At 38.7% G+C, this 12,973-nt stretch overlaps 1 protein-coding gene across 4 annotated transcripts in view; it reads left to right on the top strand.

The window, feature by feature from the left end:
* DOCK8 (dedicator of cytokinesis 8) overlaps positions 1-12,973 on the top strand; it is a 249,155-nt gene that overhangs the window by 33,304 nt on the left and 202,878 nt on the right. For 2 of the 4 annotated variants that reach the window (XM_017883759.1, XM_017883749.1), the window contains exon 2: positions 8,011-8,103. The exons of the other annotated variants lie outside the window; for them this stretch is intronic. The gene's annotated coding sequence lies outside the window, so the exon portion shown is untranslated. The remainder of the gene's footprint in view (positions 1-8,010; positions 8,104-12,973) is intronic. 4 annotated transcript variants of the gene reach the window in all.

Genomic DNA, 12,973 nt, shown 5'->3' with positions numbered 1-12,973 from the left:
AAAAAAAAAAAAAAAAAAAAAAAAAAAAAAAAAAAAAAAATAAATTCCTACATAGGTCGGGTGCAGTGGCTCACCCCTGTAATCTCACTTTGGGAGGCTGAGATGGGCAGATCACCTGAGGTCAGGAGTTCAAGACCAGCCTGGCGAATGTGGTGAAACCCTGTCTCTACTAAAATTACAAAAAAATTAGCCGGACTTGGTGATGCATGCCTGTAGCCCCAGCTACTTGGTAGGCTGAGGCAGGAGAACTGCTTGAACTCGGGAGGCAGAGGTTGCAGTGAGCTGAGATCGTGCCACTGCACTCCAGTCTAGACAACAGAGTGAGACTCCATCTCAAAAAAAAAAAAAAAAAAAAAAAAAGTCCTATGTATACTTCCTTGCATCAATTTAGGCAGGCTTTATTGTTAACTTTAGTTAGTAACCAACATGCATTTAAACTACTTGTTATTGTCCTAATCTAAGAAAAACTGAGAAATGGATGAAGTTGGTCCTAGGGTGTCCCAAGGCACAGAGTGTTTTATTCTGTCCTTGGGACAGAGGTTTGATTCAAAATGTTTTTTCAGAAACTAGCCTTGAACACCTGATTTTATTAATATTCTTTTTACGCTCCATCCCTCCTGGGAAAGGACTGGACCCCAATTCCCACATTGCTCTTTTGGGACCCATTGTCTTCCTTAGCTTCCTATGCATCTACAGGGTGGTCTGGGCTTCACTTCCTCAGTGTCCCTGTATGAAATTAGGTGGATATGGATTAATCTGATGTAGGAATATGACACTGTACTAAGGTTTAGTATATATGTTATTCTCTCAAGTAACTGACCTTTCAATCCAACTAAAGACTTCCTATGTGCTTTAAGGTGGTAGGAATTACAAGCATAGCAAGTTATGGCTGGTCAGGGATTTCTTTCCTCTTTAAATGGTGACCTACTGCCCATTGTACCTACTCAAAACAACTTTCTTTAGGAAAAAAGACCACAGTCTACTCTCCTAAGCATAAACTCAGTTCTCATTCCACCTCTACCACTTGCAAGATTTGTTAGGCTTAAGCAGTCCCTTAACTTCTTTGAGTGTTTGTTGCCTTGCCTACTTCATTGGAAGTAAGGCTCTGGAACAGGGAAGGTTTGCCTCCATAAGACTAAAAGTTATGCTAATATAAAAGACTAGCAAAACTGGAGACATGTTCAGCTCTCTTCTTGTGGGGAATACCTTGCCCTTGACCAAAAGCCGTGTCCCAGAAAGAGCCGTGTGTGTATTGGCTTTGTGCCCAACATGTGGCTCCTCTGCCATGATTGATGGCTTCATTTAAGAAATAGGTTTTAGAATTTTTTCCCTAAAATCTTATTCCTGTTAATTATCATGGATCAACTTCACCATAGCTTGTTTAATGCACAGTCATCTGGTATAAAAGCATTTGAAAACCCCCAGGGATCGTAACCACCCTTATGCATTGAGAAAAGAGAGTGAGGCCAAGATTTTGAGATGTGTTCAAATGCAAGAAGCTTTTAAAATGCAAAGTATTCTAAAACTGTTGAAAGTTAAAGCTAACTGTTGCTCCCTTGTTGAAGGTAAAAAGTAAAGCATTTGTAGGAAAGCACTTTTCCTTATGTGTCTAGTATTAGGGAACTACATAGGAGAACAGTTTAATAGGAACCCTGATATCGACAGTAAGATACATTCTTTTTTTTTTTTTTTTTTTTTTTTTTTTTTTTTTTTTTGAGACGGAGTCTCGCTCTATCGCCCAGGCTGGAGTGCAGTGCTGCAAGCAAGCTCCGCCTCCCGGGTTTATGCCATTCTCCTGCCTCAGCCTCCCGAGTAGCTGGGACTACAGGCGCCCGCCACCTCGCCCGGCTAGTTTTTTGTATTTTTTAGTAGAGACGGGGTTTCACGGTGTTAGCCAGGATGGTCTCGATCTCCTGACCTCGTGATCCGCCCGTCTCGGCCTCCCAAAGTGCTGGGATTACAGGCTTGAGCCACCGCGCCCGGCCAAGATACATTCTTAATGTAATAACCAGACCCAGGGCAGAATTTGCAAACCCATGGTAGGCATACAGGTGGCTGAGGAAGAATCGGGACAGCAAGATCTCACTGAGATGCAATTCCATTCCTCTATTTGTTACAGATTAAGATTTCTGAAAAAGACCATCCTTCTAAACCCTCATGGACTCTGCAGATAATATGAGGCCAGAAAACGAATAATTCCCAACTCTTGCTATCTCATTACTGGCCAGTGGGTCTGGCTTAACTGAGTGTGTGCCTTGTGAAGCATACCCTGTAATTATTCAGGAGGTATAGTCCAGTTCGTCCTACTTACTTGAGCAAGATTACCTTTCTTTTATTTTCCCTGTAAACATCCTTCTCTTCCGTCTTTCCTCCTTTCTCTTTCCTCTTTATTAACTTTTCTAATCTAAAGTGCCTTGAAAAACTTGTTTACATAGTAGTAAGAAAGAAAATGTTGACTTATGCGGTCCTGGAAACCTTGACCTTCCTGCATTATGGATAAATCATTGCCCTGCAGGTGGAAGTGGAAAATTGCAGACAGAACCACATTGACTCACATTCTGCTTCTACTTCCATTTGAGTGAGCACCAAGTATGCATCAAGACTTGAGATTGTAAACTTGGTTTAATGATGAGACAGGTTTCTCTGTCAGGTTTTCCATTGGTTCGAAGTTCACAAGGCAGTTGTTGCTTGTCTCAGAGTGTCCTTAGGTGGACTACATCTGAACCTCTGGGGTTGTTAAAATGCAGATTCTAGCTATGCTCAAACCAATGAGTCAGAATCTCAAGAGGGTGGCGCTCAGAAATCTGCATGGTTGATCAGTTCCCTAGCGGATTCTTATTTTTGTACGCAAAAGTTTGAGGGTCACCACTGGAAGGATTCCAGAACAGGGCCTGCAAACGAGTTGTTCAGTGTTTGCTCAAGTTAACTTTGTTGTTACAGCATTAGCTTGAATATCAGGAGGTTTTGTATTTAAGTTCTCTAATAAAAGAGAACAGTCTCAATATATAAAAGGAAAGGTTTCCATATATGTGCCCAATTACAAGTATCTTGAGTAATTTTCTAGGAGTCTAAACAGAATGTCTTTAGATCGTCCTTATAATGATCCTGAGACTCTTTTGACTGTTTTGAGTTTAAGATAGGTAGTAAGAAATAAATCACCAGTTAATGCGGAAGGAAATACGTTTCTGTATATGTAATATTCACATTTGCCATGTCTCTTTTAAAAAGTCCATATAACAGGCCAAGCACTGTGGCTCACGCCTGTAATCCCAGCACTTTTGGAGGCCAAGGCAGGTGGATCACCTGAGGTCAAAAGTTTGAGACTAGCCTGGCCAACATGGTGAAACCCCATCTCTACTAAAAATACAAAAATTAGCCAGGCGTGGTGGCGCGTGCCTGTAGTCCCAGCTACTCGGGAGGTTAAGGCAGAACCCAGGAGGTGGAGGTTGCAGTGAGCCGAGATTGCGCCATTGCACTCCAGCCTGGGGGATAGAGCAAGAGTCCGTCTCAAAAAAAAAAACAAAGAAACAAAAAAACAGACAGTTCAAATAACTTATGTCCTCTAGTCTCTTATTTACCATACATGTCCTCTAGTCTCTTATCGTTTCTTCATATGAAGAATAATTTATACTCATTGATGTAACATTTTGCTATATTTTTATACAACAAACATAGTATTATTTTAATATTGCACATAGAGAAAAATGCCTCTTCTCCTCAAAATTAGAAGGGTTGGTATTTTTATTCAGGCTTCTTGATTTAAAATACCTGCTTGATCCATAACTCAGGCCATATGATTTCACCAAAACAAATATCCTAATAGTTGTCATCTTGAATAACTGGTTAGTGCACAGAATATAGTCTCATTTATTAAGAAGTGACTTAAGAGATTATTACTTCTGCATCTATCACACTAACATGACCAACTCTTCAGTAAGGGAAGAGTAAAGGAACTTATTTTATATCTAGATAGAAATTTTATTAAGGCTACAGTATTAGGATTCATACGGGAAATAGTGGATAGATCACAAGAACGAGGCTCTTTCTTGGATAGATCACAAGAACGAGCCCTTCAGGAAAGCGTATTTGCAGAACAATAAAGGACATGGTGGCTCCCTGGAGAATGTTGGCAGAAGACTGGGCCTTACTTCTGGAAAAGGCTCAGTGCTAGAGCTAAGTGGCCATCAATATGCCAATACAGGCAATAAAATCCTGCAAGAGGCAGACTTGGTTCTTAGGTTGGAACAGGCTCTACTTCAGAACTTGATCCAGTACCCAATTCTTTTCTGCTTTAGCTTCCTTTTTTATAACATGAGGGTAATACTTGTCCCACGAGTGAGCTGTTATGAGGATAAATTTAACTTTATTAATATGCATGATTCCTGGAACCATAAAGATGTCAAATTTTGAAGCCTCAGAGAGATTTCCTTTGCTCTGTGAATGACTAATTTTGGTTAGGGGGGTGGGGTCTGTCTGGGTACTTTTCCTTTTGAAGAATTTTTCCCTCATTCCGGCCATCTCCTCCCTTCCTATAAAGGCACCATATATTTTGCTTGCCTCAGGTACCTATAATGATAAAACACCCTGAGCTGAAAGGATCACTGGATAGGGCAGTCTTAATACAAAAGAATGTGGCAGAAGCCCAGGCTTCAGTGCACATCAAAATAGAAGCTTCATGAGGGCAGAGGCTTTTGTCTGCTTTCCTCTTTGCAGTACCCCCAGAACTTTGAGCAAGTGCATACTCGATAAATACTTGAAACAATAAATCAATGTCAGACATCTGGGCTTATGTCTCATCTCTCTACTGTTCTCAACTAAGAGATTCTAGTCATTCTGTAACTTTCCTGAGCCTGCTGTCCTTCTCCAAAATATTCACCCTTCCAGGCACTGACTCCACCTCCCACGTCAGAGCTTTTTCTTAAAGTAAATAACAGCCAACCGTTACTAGCTTCATAACTTTGGAACAGTGCCGTTTCTTTGGTTTAAGAAGCATTGTTTTCATCCTCCAAACTAAAATAAATTTTGAGAAAAGATGGAGACAGTTTGGGACTGGGGAAGGAGGGAATGGAGGAAGTGATTATTTGAGGGCACATTAACTATTTGTACAAAGTAGAATATCTTAGTTAAATTTGGCTAGGTAGGAAGTAGGTATCATTAAATGAATGTCTGTTAGAATCTTGATTTTCAGATTAACTAGATAGGGTTAGTTAGACTGAGGAAGGGTGATTACAGTCCTATATCACTGAGGGAGAATGAGGAAAGGGCAAGAGAACGCTGGCAGAGATGGAATTTGTCTGCTGGCAACAGACCAGGGGTTCCCAAATGTAAGCCTACATCAGAATCATCTGGAGGGCTTGTTTGTTGTTGTTGTTGTTGTTGTTTGTTTGTTTTTGTTTTTGTTTTTTTGAGACCAGGCTGGAATGCAGTGGCACAATCTCGACTCACTGCAACCTCAGCCTTCCAGGTTCAAGTGATTCTCCTGCCTCAGCCTCCTGAGTAGCTGGGATTACAGGCATGTGCCACCACGCCCAGATAATTTTTGTATTTTTAGTAGAAATGGGGTTTCACCATGTTGGCCAGGATGGTCTTGATCCCTTGACCTTGTGATCCGCCTACCTCGGCCTCTTAAAGTTCTGGGATTACAGGCGTGAGCCACCACGCCCAGCCAGGAGGGCTTGTTAAAACACAGATATCTGGGCCCATCCCCAGAGTTTAGGATTCTGTAGGTCTGGGCGGAGGCCTGATAGTCTGCATTTCTAGCTTGGCCAGGGGATGTTGATGTTGCTGGTCTCAGGACCACATTTTGAGAACCACTTCTATAGAGGGCGTGCATGAAGATACAACAACAATTACCTGACGGTCCTCAGCTTAGTTCAGTTGTCCCCCACAGGTTGAAGCTGTGTTCAAGGGCAAACAAAAACTTTCTCTCTCAGCCACCTCCATAAGTTCCATAGTTTAACAAAGCAAACTCACAAAAAATGAGGAAGTTAGAACTGCTCCATTTCCCCTTATAGCAAAGGCATGTATATTTCACAACTGCAATCAGCTTGAATAGCAGAGGCTGGAAGGCTCTCCATGTCTTTACTGAAGCCACCTCACTAAGTCACACAGACATGCAGCTAATTCACTGCCTTGGCCAGCACATCTGAAAATAAATAGCACCATTATAGGTCCTTTCATGAATATACAGCATGTGGCCTCTAAATTGGCCAAGGAGCTGGCTATGCTGGGACAAATAACTTAGATAAATCACAAATCAGAGTGGAGAAATGAGGTGTTTTTAATCAACAGCATCCAACAATGTGTGTTGAGTTTAATTGAATCCAGGTAGAGGAGGAAGTGGATGCAAGAGCTCGAAGTATGCTGAGAATACAGTTTTATTTCAAAATTCCAGGAGACTTAGAAACAAAATGGTAATGATGAAAGGATCCCTGAAGAGACTGTTTTTTTTTGTTTTTGTTTTTGTTTTCTGAGATGAAGTCTTGCTCTGTTGCCCAGGCTGGAGTGCAGTATCACGATCTCGGCACACTGCAACCTCTGCCTCCCGGGTTCAAGCAATTCTCCTTCCTCAGCCTCCCGCGTAACTGGGATTACAGACATGCGCCACCATGCCCAGCTAATTTTGTATTTTAGTAGAGATGGGGTTTCACCATGTTGACCAGGCTGGTCTCGAACTCCTGACCTCAGGTGATTCCCCCTGCCTCAGCCTCCCAAAGTGCTGGGATTACGGGCGTGAGGCACCGCACCTAGCCCTGAAGAGACTCTTAAGATACTTTCATAATAGTTTAAAAAGGTATGTGTGTGTTTACAATTTCTGTCATAAATCTATGGCAACCACAGTGCAAACATTTTAGAAAAAAAACAACAACAACAACAACTCGAGTTTGAGTGTGGTGGTTCATGCCTATAATCCCAGCAATTTGGGAGGCTGAGGCAGGAGGATCACCTGCATCCAGGAATTTGAGACCAGCTTGGGCAACATAGCATGATCCCATCTCGATATAAAATTAAAAATTAGGCGTGGTGGTGCATGCCTGTAGTCCTGGCTGCTCTCAGGGGACTGAGGTAGGAGGATCTCGTAAGTCCTGGAGTTTGAGGCTGCAGTGAGCTCTGATCTCGCCACTGCACTCAGCCTTGGTGACAGAGCAAGACGCTGTCTCAAAAAAAAAAAAAATTCTATTTTCCTACCTCTTTAACATAACTGTGAATAGTAGTATTTCCTTCTAGTTTTAAGTACACTACTTAAAACATGGAAAGTTTTCAAATAATGTACTCAGATTTAAATACGTTTTTAAGCTTATACTCATGTAATAAGCATAGTAACTAACAGAATGTTCTCTGGAGTCAGATAGTCTTGGGTTCAAATTCTCCAGACATTTCCAGCCCTGAGTTTTGCATTTGTTAAACAGGGATGATAAACCTGGTTCATAGCATTGCCGTGTGGATTCAATGAAGCGCTTATGAAGTGCTCAGCACAGGGCCCTGTGTGATGTAAGCACTCAGTAAATAGTGGCATCATTTTCTGTTTTCACACATAAAAAATGAGTCAACCTTCTGCGATCCTAATAATCAGGAAGTTCTTCTTAATGGCCAAAGTATACCTATTTTTAGTCTATGCATTTGGCAAAATTTCATTCCCCAAATCGTTCCATGGTCCCAGGAGCTGCTTTCAAGATCTTCTCTGACCAGCTTGTTGAGAGCTTTTGTTATCTGTGTTTTCCTCAAAGATTAGACTCATCAAAGAGGGGTGAAAACAAAGGAATGACCACGGGTGCGCAGAGTGAGAGAGATTGGTTTAGTTGTTTAGCCAGGCTATGTGGCTTCGTTCCCAGACCACAGATTATAACCACACCATTGTGGGCACCACATATAACTGTTTTGGTAAACTAGATATGGGTTGCTGGGGACATGGACGAGAAACCATGGGTGGGGAGGTGTGGACCTCTCAGCCCTGCTCTCTCAAGCCTGGCCAAATTCACATCCGCAACTGGGGCTTTGTTTCTGTTCCAGACCGTTTATCCAACAGCCAACTTGACTTCCACTTGGAGTCCTCATGAGAACCTGAAACAGTATGCCCAAATGAAATTTTCAGCCCACCGGAAGGTAACCATACTGTCTTGAGTCTTACAGTTACCCCGTAAACAAAGGGATTAACTTTACTAGATAGCAACTTCCTGCCCATAAAGTTAAGAAAAGAGTCCCTCAATGCAAATGTTGGTTTTGCGTATCAAATAAATGGATTCTTGGTTCTTCAGGATAGTTAGATAACAATGGGCAGAATAGCCAGTTAATTCAATAACTCCTTAAAATTGTTGAAAGCATTTTGTACACTTTCTTTATATGGCTGCTTAGCGTGTTAATTGGTAAAATACTCTGAAGGACTAATACACAAACACTTTCACCCAACAATTCCAGTTCTAGGACTTTATTCCACAGATATATTTATACATGTATGAATTCATATGTACAGTTTTCTGAACTTTTTTTGTGCTGGCCGAAAACTAGAAACAACAGAAATGTATGAAAGAGAGTAGTTAAGAAATTATTCCCAGTTATATAATAGAGTACATATGCAGCTGTAAAAAAAGAATGAGGGAATTATTATGTATTTATCTATTGAGTGAATAAAGCAAAATGAAGATCACCAGCAAACAGATAAACAAATTGTGGTATTCATACAGGGGAATACTCCGTAATAAAAAAGAATGAACAATGGGTGAACACTACAACATAGATGACTCTCAACTACTGTATTCCCATTTGTGTAAATAAAAATGTGGGAAAGAATACATACATGTATTTGCTTATAAACTCTATATGCACAGAAGGAAACACAAGAAATTATTACCTAGATTGTCTGTGGAGAGGGAACTGGGTACCTGGCAAACAAGAGTAGGAGGGAGACATTGTACAATGTGCTTTTAATACTTTTATATTTAAAATTGCAAAATATATTACATGCTCAAAATAAAATAGAATAGCTTATATAACTATGTCTAAATATTACATGTAGTTTTCCTCTCTGGCTATTTTCTTTTGGTTTTATGTAATTTTAAAATCCACTTACTTAGCCCAGGCACATAAATGGAAAGAAAAATAGGCTTAAAATTATGTTATTTGCAGAAACAAACAAATACTTAGATGTTTTAGAGCTAGCATGTTTTTGTTGGCTTCTAGTTTAGTTCTACATGGCATCAGACTAGCTACTCTATATCATTTCTAGACCTTTGCAATTTGTTGAGACTTGTTTTATGGTTGGGGATATGGTCAATATGTAAATGTTTAAAGTGTGCAAGAAGAATGTGTACTCTAAAGTTAGGCATGGTGTTTTCTGTATATGTCAATTAGCACAAGTCTGTTTATCATCTTCAAGTTCTGTGTATCTCTGGTTTTTTTTCTTTATCTGCGTGATAGAACAGAAGTATGTTTGAAACTTTTAATATAGTTGTGGATGTAATATTTTTCCTCTTACTTTTGCAGTTCTTGCTTTATATATTTTGAGCCTATATTACTTGGTACATACATATTTAGAATTGTTGTGTCTTCCTGGTGGATTGCCCTTTGGTTATTTAGGAAATGTCTCTCTCTTCAGTAATGCTTCTTAAAGTCCATTTTGTCTGATAGTACTATAGCGACCTCAGCTTCCTTTTGGCTAGGTTTCATAACTTTTAAAATTCTTTCACTTTCAGTCTTTTTATGTCCTTATATTTAAAGTGTGTCATAAGGAAGGAAGGAAGGAAGGAAGGAAGGAAGGAAGGAAGGAAGGAAGGAAGAAGGGAGGGAGGGAAGGAAGGAGGGAAGAAAAGAAAGAAAGAAAAGAAAGAAAGAGAAAGAGAGAAAGAGAGAGAGAGAGAGAAGGAAGGAAGGAAGGAAGGAAGGAAGGAAGGAAGGAAGGAAGGAAGGAAGGAAGGAAGGAGAAAGAAAGAAAGAAAGAAAGAAAGAAAGAAAGAAAGAAAGAAAGAAAGAAAGAAAGAAAGAAAGAAAGAAAGAAAGAAAGAAAGAAAGAAAGAGGAAAAGAAAGGACACCGCAATCTACCTATGTTACAAACATGTAAATGTAACCCTAAACCTAAAATAAAAGTTAAATATAAATAAAATGTGTCTCTTCATGAAAACTTGCTTAGCATCAATAGTCATTAGGGAAATGCAAATTAAAAACACAATGAGATACCACCACGTACAACATATCTAGTATAATGGCTAAAATTAAAAATACTAACACCACCAAGTATTGTTGAACAAATGGAAAAACTGGAACACTGATTATGGGAGTATACAACCACATTGTAGAACACTTTAACTGATCATTTACCCAAGAGGAATGAAAGAATGTATCCATATAAAGATTTGAACACAAGTGTTTATAGCAACTTTATTTATAACAGCTAAAAACTGAAAACAACTCAAATGTCCATAGACAGGTGAATGGATTAAAAAAAAAAAACTGTGTTATATCCATACAATGGAATATTCCTCTATGATAAAAGGGAGTAAACTACTAATACACAGTACAATATAAATGGATTGCAAAATAATTCTGTTGAATGAAAGAAGCCAGACCAAAAAAACGATATATTGTATGATTCCATTTATATAAAACTCTAGAAAATGCAAATGATCTACAGTTACAGAAAGCAAATTAGTAGTTGCCAGGAGAAAGAGGGTAAGAATTAAGAAGGGGCATGAAGAAACTTATTTATTGTAGTAATGGTTTCATGGGTCTATACATATGTCAAAGCTTATCAAATTGTATACTTTAAATATGTGCAGCTTATTGCCAGCTACTTATACTCAATTTGTTTTTAAAAGTAAAATGTGCTTCTTATAAGTAACAATTTTTTAAAATGTAGTCTGATGACCTTTGTCTTTTAATTAGAGAATTTAATCTGTTTACATTTAATAACTGATATAGGCCAGGCGTGGTAGCTCATGCCTGTAATCCCAGCACTTTGGGAGGCCGAGGTGGGTGGATCACCTGAGGTCAGGAATTCAAGACCAGCCTAGCCAACATGGTGAAACCCCGTCTCTACTAAAAATACAAAAATGAGCCGGGTGTGGTGGCAGGCACCTGTAGTCTCAGCTACTCAGGAGGCTAAGGCAGGAGAATTGCTTAAACCTGGGAGGCAGAGGTTGCAGTGAGCCAGGATTACACCACTGCACTCCAGCCTGGGCAACAGGCTGAGACTCCGTCTCAAAAAAAACAATAAAAACACAAAACAAACAAACAAAACACTGATATATTTGGGTATAAATGTTCAATCCTATGTGGGGTTTTTTTTTTCTGTTTTGCCCACTTATTTCTTGTTGCTATAGACATTACAACAATACATGTTTGACGTATTAGAATCCTAGTATTAATTAGTACTTTTACCATTTCCCAGATGATATAATATGGACTATAAAACATATGAAATCCATTTACTCCCATACCTTTTAATTCTATGTATATTTTAAACATCACATTATTATCATTATTATATTTATATTGTACAGTCACTATCATTTAGATTTACTTACATTTACCTTTTTGGTGTATTTCAATGCTTTCAGCACTTCTGTGTTTCCATTTGGGATTGCTTTTCTACTGCCTCAAAAACTGTCTTTACTATTTATTTTAGTATGGCTCTGCTGGTAATAAATTCTCTCCATTTTTGTTTATTTGATAAAATCTTTTTTCCTTCATTACTTATGAAGGATATTTTCACTAGGTAGAAAATTCTAGATTGTTAGCTATTTTATTTCAGCACTTTGAAGATGTCGTTGCATTGGTTTGTGGATTTCGCTTTTTCAATTGAGAAGTTAATTGTTGGTTGCATTATTACACTTTGAAGATAATGTGTCTTTTCCCTGGATGTTTTAAAGATTTTTCTCTTTGATTTTCAGTAGTTTTACTATGATGTGTCTAGGTTTGGTTTCCTCTGTATTGATTCTGATGGGCATTTATGGAGCTTTATGAAGCTGCGTCTGGTATTTTTGTCAGCCAATATTTCTTTAAATATTACTTCTGCTCCAGTTTGATCTCTCCTCCTCCTTTGGGATCCAGCTTACATAGGTTACATCTGTTACTTTATGACTCAATACACTTTTCTGGAAAGACTCTCTTTTCTTAAAACACAAGACACTCAAAGATTACAGGTGTTCTTTTAGGTGATTATGCTGCTTCATCAGTAGATGGTGATTATATTAAGAAGAAAACTTACATGATGATATATAAAGGCTGGGGAGAGGAGATGTCTCTGAAGACACTGAGAAATCCTTCTCTAGTCTTGCTGCTGGAACGCTCAAACACTTAAGTCGTCTAATAAATACTCCACTGTCTTCAGAGGAATTTTCTAAGTGAAAGGGATTTGGGACTCCCCTGTGAGGAAGAAACATAAGTTCCACGCCTTCCTAATAAGGTGCAAACTTTTCTTTGTAGTCATGTTTCCACCTGTTGAATCAGTTTTATGGAAGTTGTACAGTTATGGCTTGTCTGTTTATGAGAGGAGATAGAAAATATGAGAAACAATAAAACCTGTAATAATCCATTGTGAGGCCACAGGCTGAAGAATTTACAAGGAATTTATTCCAGACTTTTTGGCTGAAAATATGTATGCATATATGTATACGAGTGTATGGAGATACAGTTATGGATAGACATATATAGATATATGTGTAGATATATAAATATATAAAGTTTGCTACAGAAATTCATTTTGTAGCCTTTTAAAAGTGCACTTTACTAAAAGCATCCAATAATGCATCTCAGAAAAAGCCTTAGGTTTCTTTTAAGTGGTCAACTCCAGGAACTACTCACTCTTGAGCTAGATGTGTGTTTTCAGACCTTACCCATGCCATGCACAATGATCTAACCCTTTGATAGCTACATCATTCAAAGTCAGTTTTTCTACATGCAACAAATTTTTAAACCTTGATTTTTATTTATTTATTTATTTATTTATTTATTTATTTATTTTTTTTTGAGATGAAGTCT

The sequence above is a fragment of the Rhinopithecus bieti genome, unplaced genomic scaffold (genome assembly GCF_001698545.2).
Source record: "Rhinopithecus bieti isolate Rb0 unplaced genomic scaffold, ASM169854v2 scaffold_641, whole genome shotgun sequence".
NCBI lineage: Eukaryota > Metazoa > Chordata > Mammalia > Primates > Cercopithecidae > Rhinopithecus > Rhinopithecus bieti.
The sequence above is the reverse complement of the archived record's forward strand: the minus strand, read 5'-3'. Positions and strand labels throughout refer to the sequence as shown.